Source organism: Rhinoderma darwinii (genome assembly GCF_050947455.1).
Source record: "Rhinoderma darwinii isolate aRhiDar2 chromosome 5 unlocalized genomic scaffold, aRhiDar2.hap1 SUPER_5_unloc_11, whole genome shotgun sequence".
NCBI classification, from domain to species: domain Eukaryota; kingdom Metazoa; phylum Chordata; class Amphibia; order Anura; family Rhinodermatidae; genus Rhinoderma; species Rhinoderma darwinii.
In genome coordinates, this window is record NW_027461767.1 from 128,852 (window position 1) to 140,993 (window position 12,142).

At 47.6% G+C, this 12,142-nt stretch overlaps 8 non-coding genes across 8 annotated transcripts; all 8 read left to right on the forward strand.

Annotated features, from left to right (window-relative positions):
• Window positions 1-1,291: 1,291 nt before the first annotated feature.
• On the forward strand, window positions 1,292-1,482 carry LOC142685033 (U2 spliceosomal RNA). Its single transcript, XR_012854599.1, has one exon. It is a non-coding gene; the product is annotated as a U2 spliceosomal RNA (small nuclear RNA).
• A 1,304-nt stretch (window positions 1,483-2,786) lies between these two features.
• Window positions 2,787-2,977, forward strand: LOC142685123 (U2 spliceosomal RNA). The gene has a single exon (XR_012854679.1). It is a non-coding gene; the product is annotated as a U2 spliceosomal RNA (small nuclear RNA).
• A 1,296-nt stretch (window positions 2,978-4,273) lies between these two features.
• LOC142684835 (U2 spliceosomal RNA) lies at window positions 4,274-4,464 on the forward strand. Its single transcript, XR_012854420.1, has one exon. It is a non-coding gene; the product is annotated as a U2 spliceosomal RNA (small nuclear RNA).
• Window positions 4,465-5,756: 1,292 nt separating this feature from the next.
• On the forward strand, window positions 5,757-5,947 carry LOC142684836 (U2 spliceosomal RNA). Its single transcript, XR_012854421.1, has one exon. It is a non-coding gene; the product is annotated as a U2 spliceosomal RNA (small nuclear RNA).
• A 1,280-nt stretch (window positions 5,948-7,227) lies between these two features.
• On the forward strand, window positions 7,228-7,418 carry LOC142684837 (U2 spliceosomal RNA). Its single transcript, XR_012854422.1, has one exon. It is a non-coding gene; the product is annotated as a U2 spliceosomal RNA (small nuclear RNA).
• A 1,275-nt stretch (window positions 7,419-8,693) lies between these two features.
• Window positions 8,694-8,884, forward strand: LOC142684838 (U2 spliceosomal RNA). The gene has a single exon (XR_012854423.1). It is a non-coding gene; the product is annotated as a U2 spliceosomal RNA (small nuclear RNA).
• A 1,295-nt stretch (window positions 8,885-10,179) lies between these two features.
• Window positions 10,180-10,370, forward strand: LOC142684839 (U2 spliceosomal RNA). The gene has a single exon (XR_012854424.1). It is a non-coding gene; the product is annotated as a U2 spliceosomal RNA (small nuclear RNA).
• A 1,288-nt stretch (window positions 10,371-11,658) lies between these two features.
• Window positions 11,659-11,849, forward strand: LOC142684840 (U2 spliceosomal RNA). The gene has a single exon (XR_012854425.1). It is a non-coding gene; the product is annotated as a U2 spliceosomal RNA (small nuclear RNA).
• The last annotated feature ends 293 nt before the right edge of the window (window positions 11,850-12,142 follow it).

Below are 12,142 nucleotides of genomic sequence, written 5' to 3' on the forward strand. Positions count from 1 at the left end.
TGTGTTGACTAAAAGCAGATTCCAAAAGTGTTTTTTGTCTTTGCTATTGTTTCTGTCTTTCTGAAGGGATCTCCCCTTTTAATCCCATTATTTCAACACCTGTTGGACAATGCATGAGTGATAATGAGCTCATTGATTAAATGCAATTAATGAATAGATTGCCACCTCTTGTTGTGTGTCGTCTGTGTTTCTGTGTTTCCGGCATTTCACATTGGAACACCTCATTCACCTTCCTTGTCTTCTCTCCGCCCTCCCTTTTAGGTAAGTTAAAGAGCTGCACCTGAGCCAGCCACTGATTGATTGATTGATTGATTGATTGATTGATTGATTGATTGATTGATTGATTGATTGATGCAGCACAACAGTCAAATAGTGGAGTGGAGTAGGGGAACAGCAAACAGCCAATAAAGCAGCCCACCCGCTCGCCTGCCCGCCACAATGGACCTACCTGTGTACACTAGATGGATGTGATGGAATGTACTGTCGTCCCTACATTTCAAGAAGAAGTAAGAATTGCAGTTGCAACAAAGCCTTGCTTGCCTACAAAGAGAGCAGCAATTTGGATTTGTTACTATGTTACCTAGAAGAATAACAAACTGTGCAAGGATGGAGGTTGTAGGAGCAAGGAGAAGTTGTCTGTAAAGTTGGTGGATGCCTATTTTCCATTTTGCAGTCCCTTGTCTCCCTCTTGTGGCCTCCTGGAGGCAACTAGCTGTGCAAAAAAAAGACAGCCTGGCGGCCGGCTGTTGCAGTGTTGCCCTCTCAGGCAACACTGAGTGACTGACTGAGCCTCACCGTCTTATATGAAGTTCAGACGGAACTTTGCACGTGTCATAGTGGAGCCCTCAGGATTCCAGAGCCAGCTTTCTGACATCATAATGGGGCCTCAGAGATAAAAGCCTGGGCCCAGGCAGTGTTGGTCAGTGCTGCTCAGCAGGCAGCACTGGACTGGACTGGATTACAGCTGATACAAGGTGTGAAGGAACAAGGGGTGGCTGTGGGCATGCACTTGCTGCCGCTGCCAGTGTTTATCTGCATGGCAGCAGGGCATTTGGGCGTTGCCAGGAAGGCGTTTTTATGTAGATTCCTCCTCTTTCAGCACTGCATTGTGGTGCAAGCAAAAGAAGCAAATCCTGTCTGGCTTCCTCTCCGGCCTTTATTCACCTCCCGTGTAGCTGTGAGTGTGTGAGCCTGCAGGGCCCCATGGAATTGCCTAGAAGTAGGCTGAATCGCTGCAAGGGCTGAACAGCAGTATCGGGCAGGCTCGGGCAACGCGCGGCCCGTTCGGGTTATCGCTTCTCGGCCTTTTGGCTAAGATCAAGTGTAGTATCTGTTCTTATCAGTTTAATATCTGATATGTCCCCTATCTGGGGACCATATATTAAATGGATTTTTAGAACAGGGAGATGGAAATAGAGCTTGCTCTGTCCACTCCACGCATTGACCTGGTATTGCAGTATTTCCAGGACCGGTGCACCCTTTCCTTATGTGTTGACTAAAAGCAGATTCCAAAAGTGTTTTTTGTCTTTGCTATTGTTTCTGTCTTTCTGAAGGGATCTCCCCTTTTAATCCCATTATTTCAACACCTGTTGGACAATGCATGAGTGATAATGAGCTCATTGATTAAATGCAATTAATGAATAGATTGCCACCTCTTGTTGTGTGTCGTCTGTGTTTCTGTGTTTCCGGCATTTCACATTGGAACACCTCATTCACCTTCCTTGTCTTCTCTCCGCCCTCCCTTTTAGGTAAGTTAAAGAGCTGCACCTGAGCCAGCCACTGATTGATTGATTGATTGATTGATTGATTGATTGATTGATTGATTGATTGATTGATTGATTGATTGATGCAGCACAACAGTCAAATAGTGGAGTGGAGTAGGGGAACAGCAAACAGCCAATAAAGCAGCCCGCCCGCTCGCCTGCCCGCCACAATGGACCTACCTGTGTACACTAGATGGATGTGATGGAATGTACTGTCGTCCCTACATTTCAAGAAGAAGTAAGAATTGCAGTTGCAACAAAGCCTTGCTTGCCTACAAAGAGAGCAGCAATTTGGATTTGTTACTATGTTACCTAGAAGAATAACAAACTGTGCAAGGATGGAGGTTGTAGGAGCAAGGAGAAGTTGTCTGTAAAGTTGGTGGATGCCTATTTTCCATTTTGCAGTCCCTTGTCTCCCTCTTGTGGCCTCCTGGAGGCAACTAGCTGTGCAAAAAAAAGACAGCCTGGCGGCCGGCTGTTGCAGTGTTGCCCTCTCAGGCAACACTGAGTGACTGACTGAGCCTCACCGTCTTATATGAAGTTCAGACGGAACTTTGCACGTGTCATAGTGGAGCCCTCAGGATTCCAGAGCCAGCTTTCTGACATCATAATGGGGCCTCAGAGATAAAAGCCTGGGCCCAGGCAGTGTTGGTCAGTGCTGCTCAGCAGGCAGCACTGGACTGGACTGGATTACAGCTGATACAAGGTGTGAAGGAACAAGGGGTGGCTGTGGGCATGCACTTGCTGCCGCTGCCAGTGTTTATCTGCATGGCAGCAGGGCATTTGGGCGTTGCCAGGAAGGCGTTTTTATGTAGATTCCTCCTCTTTCAGCACTGCATTGTGGTGCAAGCAAAAGAAGCAAATCCTGTCTGGCTTCCTCTCCGGCCTTTATTCACCTCCCGTGTAGCTGTGAGTGTGTGAGCCTGCAGGGCCCCATGGAATTGCCTAGAAGTAGGCTGAATCGCTGCAAGGGCTGAACAGCAGTATCGGGCAGGCTCGGGCAACGCGCGGCCCGTTCGGGTTATCGCTTCTCGGCCTTTTGGCTAAGATCAAGTGTAGTATCTGTTCTTATCAGTTTAATATCTGATATGTCCCCTATCTGGGGACCATATATTAAATGGATTTTTAGAACAGGGAGATGGAAATAGAGCTTGCTCTGTCCACTCCACGCATTGACCTGGTATTGCAGTATTTCCAGGACCGGTGCACCCTTTCCTTATGTGTTGACTAAAAGCAGATTCCAAAAGTGTTTTTTGTCTTTGCTATTGTTTCTGTCTTTCTGAAGGGATCTCCCCTTTTAATCCCATTATTTCAACACCTGTTGGACAATGCATGAGTGATAATGAGCTCATTGATTAAATGCAATTAATGAATAGATTGCCACCTCTTGTTGTGTGTCGTCTGTGTTTCTGTGTTTCCGGCATTTCACATTGGAACACCTCATTCACCTTCCTTGTCTTCTCTCCGCCCTCCCTTTTAGGTAAGTTAAAGAGCTGCACCTGAGCCAGCCACTGATTGATTGATTGATTGATTGATTGATTGATTGATTGATTGATTGATTGATTGATTGATGCAGCACAACAGTCAAATAGTGGAGTGGAGTAGGGGAACAGCAAACAGCCAATAAAGCAGCCCGCCCGCTCGCCTGCCCGCCACAATGGACCTACCTGTGTACACTAGATGGATGTGATGGAATGTACTGTCGTCCCTACATTTCAAGAAGAAGTAAGAATTGCAGTTGCAACAAAGCCTTGCTTGCCTACAAAGAGAGCAGCAATTTGGATTTGTTACTATGTTACCTAGAAGAATAACAAACTGTGCAAGGATGGAGGTTGTAGGAGCAAGGAGAAGTTGTCTGTAAAGTTGGTGGATGCCTATTTTCCATTTTGCAGTCCCTTGTCTCCCTCTTGTGGCCTCCTGGAGGCAACTAGCTGTGCAAAAAAAAGACAGCCTGGCGGCCGGCTGTTGCAGTGTTGCCCTCTCAGGCAACACTGAGTGACTGACTGAGCCTCACCGTCTTATATAAAGTTCAGACGGAACTTTGCACGTGTCATAGTGGAGCCCTCAGGATTCCAGAGCCAGCTTTCTGACATCATAATGGGGCCTCAGAGATAAAAGCCTGGGCCCAGGCAGTGTTGGTCAGTGCTGCTCAGCAGGCAGCACTGGACTGGACTGGATTACAGCTGATACAAGGTGTGAAGGAACAAGGGGTGGCTGTGGGCATGCACTTGCTGCCGCTGCCAGTGTTTATCTGCATGGCAGCAGGGCATTTGGGCGTTGCCAGGAAGGCGTTTTTATGTAGATTCCTCCTCTTTCAGCACTGCATTGTGGTGCAAGCAAAAGAAGCAAATCCTGTCTGGCTTCCTCTCCGGCCTTTATTCACCTCCCGTGTAGCTGTGAGTGTGTGAGCCTGCAGGGCCCCATGGAATTGCCTAGAAGTAGGCTGAATCGCTGCAAGGGCTGAACAGCAGTATCGGGCAGGCTCGGGCAACGCGCGGCCCGTTCGGGTTATCGCTTCTCGGCCTTTTGGCTAAGATCAAGTGTAGTATCTGTTCTTATCAGTTTAATATCTGATACGTCCCCTATCTGGGGACCATATATTAAATGGATTTTTAGAACAGGGAGATGGAAATAGAGCTTGCTCTGTCCACTCCACGCATTGACCTGGTATTGCAGTATTTCCAGGACCGGTGCACCCTTTCCTTATGTGTTGACTAAAAGCAGATTCCAAAAGTGTTTTTTGTCTTTGCTATTGTTTCTGTCTTTCTGAAGGGATCTCCCCTTTTAATCCCATTATTTCAACACCTGTTGGACAATGCATGAGTGATAATGAGCTCATTGATTAAATGCAATTAATGAATAGATTGCCACCTCTTGTTGTGTGTCGTCTGTGTTTCTGTGTTTCCGGCATTTCACATTGGAACACCTCATTCACCTTCCTTGTCTTCTCTCCGCCCTCCCTTTTAGGTAAGTTAAAGAGCTGCACCTGAGCCAGCCACTGATTGATTGATTGATTGATTGATTGATTGATTGATTGATTGATTGATTGATTGATGCAGCACAACAGTCAAATAGTGGAGTGGAGTAGGGGAACAGCAAACAGCCAATAAAGCAGCCCGCCCGCTCGCCTGCCCGCCACAATGGACCTACCTGTGTACACTAGATGGATGTGATGGAATGTACTGTCGTCCCTACATTTCAAGAAGAAGTAAGAATTGCAGTTGCAACAAAGCCTTGCTTGCCTACAAAGAGAGCAGCAATTTGGATTTGTTACTATGTTACCTAGAAGAATAACAAACTGTGCAAGGATGGAGGTTGTAGGAGCAAGGAGAAGTTGTCTGTAAAGTTGGTGGATGCCTATTTTCCATTTTGCAGTCCCTTGTCTCCCTCTTGTGGCCTCCTGGAGGCAACTAGCTGTGCAAAAAAAAGACAGCCTGGCGGCCGGCTGTTGCAGTGTTGCCCTCTCAGGCAACACTGAGTGACTGACTGAGCCTCACCGTCTTATATAAAGTTCAGACGGAACTTTGCACGTGTCATAGTGGAGCCCTCAGGATTCCAGAGCCAGCTTTCTGACATCATAATGGGGCCTCAGAGATAAAAGCCTGGGCCCAGGCAGTGTTGGTCAGTGCTGCTCAGCAGGCAGCACTGGACTGGACTGGATTACAGCTGATACAAGGTGTGAAGGAACAAGGGGTGGCTGTGGGCATGCACTTGCTGCCGCTGCCAGTGTTTATCTGCATGGCAGCAGGGCATTTGGGCGTTGCCAGGAAGGCGTTTTTATGTAGATTCCTCCTCTTTCAGCACTGCATTGTGGTGCAAGCAAAAGAAGCAAATCCTGTCTGGCTTCCTCTCCGGCCTTTATTCACCTCCCGTGTAGCTGTGAGTGTGTGAGCCTGCAGGGCCCCATGGAATTGCCTAGAAGTAGGCTGAATCGCTGCAAGGGCTGAACAGCAGTATCGGGCAGGCTCGGGCAACGCGCGGCCCGTTCGGGTTATCGCTTCTCGGCCTTTTGGCTAAGATCAAGTGTAGTATCTGTTCTTATCAGTTTAATATCTGATACGTCCCCTATCTGGGGACCATATATTAAATGGATTTTTAGAACAGGGAGATGGAAATAGAGCTTGCTCTGTCCACTCCACGCATTGACCTGGTATTGCAGTATTTCCAGGACCGGTGCACCCTTTCCTTATGTGTTGACTAAAAGCAGATTCCAAAAGTGTTTTTTGTCTTTGCTATTGTTTCTGTCTTTCTGAAGGGATCTCCCCTTTTAATCCCATTATTTCAACACCTGTTGGACAATGCATGAGTGATAATGAGCTCATTGATTAAATGCAATTAATGAATAGATTGCCACCTCTTGTTGTGTGTCGTCTGTGTTTCTGTGTTTCCGGCATTTCACATTGGAACACCTCATTCACCTTCCTTGTCTTCTCTCCGCCCTCCCTTTTAGGTAAGTTAAAGAGCTGCACCTGAGCCAGCCACTGATTGATTGATTGATTGATTGATTGATTGATTGATTGATTGATGCAGCACAACAGTCAAATAGTGGAGTGGAGTAGGGGAACAGCAAACAGCCAATAAAGCAGCCCGCCCGCTCGCCTGCCCGCCACAATGGACCTACCTGTGTACACTAGATGGATGTGATGGAATGTACTGTCGTCCCTACATTTCAAGAAGAAGTAAGAATTGCAGTTGCAACAAAGCCTTGCTTGCCTACAAAGAGAGCAGCAATTTGGATTTGTTACTATGTTACCTAGAAGAATAACAAACTGTGCAAGGATGGAGGTTGTAGGAGCAAGGAGAAGTTGTCTGTAAAGTTGGTGGATGCCTATTTTCCATTTTGCAGTCCCTTGTCTCCCTCTTGTGGCCTCCTGGAGGCAACTAGCTGTGCAAAAAAAAGACAGCTTGGCGGCCGGCTGTTGCAGTGTTGCCCTCTCAGGCAACACTGAGTGACTGACTGAGCCTCACCGTCTTATATAAAGTTCAGACGGAACTTTGCACGTGTCATAGTGGAGCCCTCAGGATTCCAGAGCCAGCTTTCTGACATCATAATGGGGCCTCAGAGATAAAAGCCTGGGCCCAGGCAGTGTTGGTCAGTGCTGCTCAGCAGGCAGCACTGGACTGGACTGGATTACAGCTGATACAAGGTGTGAAGGAACAAGGGGTGGCTGTGGGCATGCACTTGCTGCCGCTGCCAGTGTTTATCTGCATGGCAGCAGGGCATTTGGGCGTTGCCAGGAAGGCGTTTTTATGTAGATTCCTCCTCTTTCAGCACTGCATTGTGGTGCAAGCAAAAGAAGCAAATCCTGTCTGGCTTCCTCTCCGGCCTTTATTCACCTCCCGTGTAGCTGTGAGTGTGTGAGCCTGCAGGGCCCCATGGAATTGCCTAGAAGTAGGCTGAATCGCTGCAAGGGCTGAACAGCAGTATCGGGCAGGCTCGGGCAACGCGCGGCCCGTTCGGGTTATCGCTTCTCGGCCTTTTGGCTAAGATCAAGTGTAGTATCTGTTCTTATCAGTTTAATATCTGATACGTCCCCTATCTGGGGACCATATATTAAATGGATTTTTAGAACAGGGAGATGGAAATAGAGCTTGCTCTGTCCACTCCACGCATTGACCTGGTATTGCAGTATTTCCAGGACCGGTGCACCCTTTCCTTATGTGTTGACTAAAAGCAGATTCCAAAAGTGTTTTTTGTCTTTGCTATTGTTTCTGTCTTTCTGAAGGGATCTCCCCTTTTAATCCCATTATTTCAACACCTGTTGGACAATGCATGAGTGATAATGAGCTCATTGATTAAATGCAATTAATGAATAGATTGCCACCTCTTGTTGTGTGTCGTCTGTGTTTCTGTGTTTCCGGCATTTCACATTGGAACACCTCATTCACCTTCCTTGTCTTCTCTCCGCCCTCCCTTTTAGGTAAGTTAAAGAGCTGCACCTGAGCCAGCCACTGATTGATTGATTGATTGATTGATTGATTGATTGATTGATTGATTGATTGATGCAGCACAACAGTCAAATAGTGGAGTGGAGTAGGGGAACAGCAAACAGCCAATAAAGCAGCCCGCCCGCTCGCCTGCCCGCCACAATGGACCTACCTGTGTACACTAGATGGATGTGATGGAATGTACTGTCGTCCCTACATTTCAAGAAGAAGTAAGAATTGCAGTTGCAACAAAGCCTTGCTTGCCTACAAAGAGAGCAGCAATTTGGATTTGTTACTATGTTACCTAGAAGAATAACAAACTGTGCAAGGGAGCAAGGAGAAGTTGTCTGTAAAGTTGGTGGATGCCTATTTTCCATTTTGCAGTCCCTTGTCTCCCTCTTGTGGCCTCCTGGAGGCAACTAGCTGTGCAAAAAAAAGACAGCCTGGCGGCCGGCTGTTGCAGTGTTGCCCTCTCAGGCAACACTGAGTGACTGACTGAGCCTCACCGTCTTATATAAAGTTCAGACGGAACTTTGCACGTGTCATAGTGGAGCCCTCAGGATTCCAGAGCCAGCTTTCTGACATCATAATGGGGCCTCAGAGATAAAAGCCTGGGCCCAGGCAGTGTTGGTCAGTGCTGCTCAGCAGGCAGCACTGGACTGGACTGGATTACAGCTGATACAAGGTGTGAAGGAACAAGGGGTGGCTGTGGGCATGCACTTGCTGCCGCTGCCAGTGTTTATCTGCATGGCAGCAGGGCATTTGGGCGTTGCCAGGAAGGCGTTTTTATGTAGATTCCTCCTCTTTCAGCACTGCATTGTGGTGCAAGCAAAAGAAGCAAATCCTGTCTGGCTTCCTCTCCGGCCTTTATTCACCTCCCGTGTAGCTGTGAGTGTGTGAGCCTGCAGGGCCCCATGGAATTGCCTAGAAGTAGGCTGAATCGCTGCAAGGGCTGAACAGCAGTATCGGGCAGGCTCGGGCAACGCGCGGCCCGTTCGGGTTATCGCTTCTCGGCCTTTTGGCTAAGATCAAGTGTAGTATCTGTTCTTATCAGTTTAATATCTGATACGTCCCCTATCTGGGGACCATATATTAAATGGATTTTTAGAACAGGGAGATGGAAATAGAGCTTGCTCTGTCCACTCCACGCATTGACCTGGTATTGCAGTATTTCCAGGACCGGTGCACCCTTTCCTTATGTGTTGACTAAAAGCAGATTCCAAAAGTGTTTTTTGTCTTTGCTATTGTTTCTGTCTTTCTGAAGGGATCTCCCCTTTTAATCCCATTATTTCAACACCTGTTGGACAATGCATGAGTGATAATGAGCTCATTGATTAAATGCAATTAATGAATAGATTGCCACCTCTTGTTGTGTGTCGTCTGTGTTTCTGTGTTTCCGGCATTTCACATTGGAACACCTCATTCACCTTCCTTGTCTTCTCTCCGCCCTCCCTTTTAGGTAAGTTAAAGAGCTGCACCTGAGCCAGCCACTGATTGATTGATTGATTGATTGATTGATTGATTGATTGATTGATTGATTGATTGATTGATGCAGCACAACAGTCAAATAGTGGAGTGGAGTAGGGGAACAGCAAACAGCCAATAAAGCAGCCCGCCCGCTCGCCTGCCCGCCACAATGGACCTACCTGTGTACACTAGATGGATGTGATGGAATGTACTGTCGTCCCTACATTTCAAGAAGAAGTAAGAATTGCAGTTGCAACAAAGCCTTGCTTGCCTACAAAGAGAGCAGCAATTTGGATTTGTTACTATGTTACCTAGAAGAATAACAAACTGTGCAAGGATGGAGGTTGTAGGAGCAAGGAGAAGTTGTCTGTAAAGTTGGTGGATGCCTATTTTCCATTTTGCAGTCCCTTGTCTCCCTCTTGTGGCCTCCTGGAGGCAACTAGCTGTGCAAAAAAAAGACAGCCTGGCGGCCGGCTGTTGCAGTGTTGCCCTCTCAGGCAACACTGAGTGACTGACTGAGCCTCACCGTCTTATATAAAGTTCAGACGGAACTTTGCACGTGTCATAGTGGAGCCCTCAGGATTCCAGAGCCAGCTTTCTGACATCATAATGGGGCCTCAGAGATAAAAGCCTGGGCCCAGGCAGTGTTGGTCAGTGCTGCTCAGCAGGCAGCACTGGACTGGACTGGATTACAGCTGATACAAGGTGTGAAGGAACAAGGGGTGGCTGTGGGCATGCACTTGCTGCCGCTGCCAGTGTTTATCTGCATGGCAGCAGGGCATTTGGGCGTTGCCAGGAAGGCGTTTTTATGTAGATTCCTCCTCTTTCAGCACTGCATTGTGGTGCAAGCAAAAGAACCAATCCTGTCTGGCTTCCTCTCCGGCCTTTATTCACCTCCCGTGTAGCTGTGAGTGTGTGAGCCTGCAGGGCCCCATGGAATTGCCTAGAAGTAGGCTGAATCGCTGCAAGGGCTGAACAGCAGTATCGGGCAGGCTCGGGCAACGCGCGGCCCGTTCGGGTTATCGCTTCTCGGCCTTTTGGCTAAGATCAAGTGTAGTATCTGTTCTTATCAGTTTAATATCTGATACGTCCCCTATCTGGGGACCATATATTAAATGGATTTTTAGAACAGGGAGATGGAAATAGAGCTTGCTCTGTCCACTCCACGCATTGACCTGGTATTGCAGTATTTCCAGGACCGGTGCACCCTTTCCTTATGTGTTGACTAAAAGCAGATTCCAAAAGTGTTTTTTGTCTTTGCTATTGTTTCTGTCTTTCTGAAGGGATCTCCCCTTTTAATCCCATTATTTCAACACCTGTTGGACAATGCATGAGTGATAATGAGCTCATTGATTAAATGCAATTAATGAATAGATTGCCACCTCTTGTTGTGTGTCGTCTGTGTTTCTGTGTTTCCGGCATTTCACATTGGAACACCTCATTCACCTTCCTTGTCTTCTCTCCGCCCTCCCTTTTAGGTAAGTTAAAGAGCTGCACCTGAGCCAGCCACTGATTGATTGATTGATTGATTGATTGATTGATTGATTGATTGATTGATTGATGCAGCACAACAGTCAAATAGTGGAGTGGAGTAGGGGAACAGCAAACAGCCAATAAAGCAGCCCGCCCGCTCGCCTGCCCGCCACAATGGACCTACCTGTGTACACTAGATGGATGTGATGGAATGTACTGTCGTCCCTACATTTCAAGAAGAAGTAAGAATTGCAGTTGCAACAAAGCCTTGCTTGCCTACAAAGAGAGCAGCAATTTGGATTTGTTACTATGTTACCTAGAAGAATAACAAACTGTGCAAGGATGGAGGTTGTAGGAGCAAGGAGAAGTTGTCTGTAAAGTTGGTGGATGCCTATTTTCCATTTTGCAGTCCCTTGTCTCCCTCTTGTGGCCTCCTGGAGGCAACTAGCTGTGCAAAAAAAAGACAGCCTGGCGGCCGGCTGTTGCAGTGTTGCCCTCTCAGGCAACACTGAGTGACTGACTGAGCCTCACCGTCTTATATAAAGTTCAGACGGAACTTTGCACGTGTCATAGTGGAGCCCTCAGGATTCCAGAGCCAGCTTTCTGACATCATAATGGGGCCTCAGAGATAAAAGCCTGGGCCCAGGCAGTGTTGGTCAGTGCTGCTCAGCAGGCAGCACTGGACTGGACTGGATTACAGCTGATACAAGGTGTGAAGGAACAAGGGGTGGCTGTGGGCATGCACTTGCTGCCGCTGCCAGTGTTTATCTGCATGGCAGCAGGGCATTTGGGCGTTGCCAGGAAGGCGTTTTTATGTAGATTCCTCCTCTTTCAGCACTGCATTGTGGTGCAAGCAAAAGAAGCAAATCCTGTCTGGCTTCCTCTCCGGCCTTTATTCACCTCCCGTGTAGCTGTGAGTGTGTGAGCCTGCAGGGCCCCATGGAATTGCCTAGAAGTAGGCTGAATCGCTGCAAGGGCTGAACAGCAGTATCGGGCAGGCTCGGGCAACGCGCGGCCCGTTCGGGTTATCGCTTCTCGGCCTTTTGGCTAAGATCAAGTGTAGTATCTGTTCTTATCAGTTTAATATCTGATACGTCCCCTATCTGGGGACCATATATTAAATGGATTTTTAGAACAGGGAGATGGAAATAGAGCTTGCTCTGTCCACTCCACGCATTGACCTGGTATTGCAGTATTTCCAGGACCGGTGCACCCTTTCCTTATGTGTTGACTAAAAGCAGATTCCAAAAGTGTTTTTTGTCTTTGCTATTGTTTCTGTCTTTCTGAAGGGATCTCCCCTTTTAATCCCATTATTTCAACACCTGTTGGACAATGCATGAGTGATAATGAGCTCATTGATTAAATGCAATTAATGAATAGATTGCCACCTCTTGTTGTGTGTCGTCTGTGTTTCTGTGTTTCCGGCATTTCACATTGGAACACCTCATTCACCTTCCTTGTCTTCTCTCCGCCCTCCCTTTTAGGTAAGTTAAAGAGCTGCACCTGAGCCA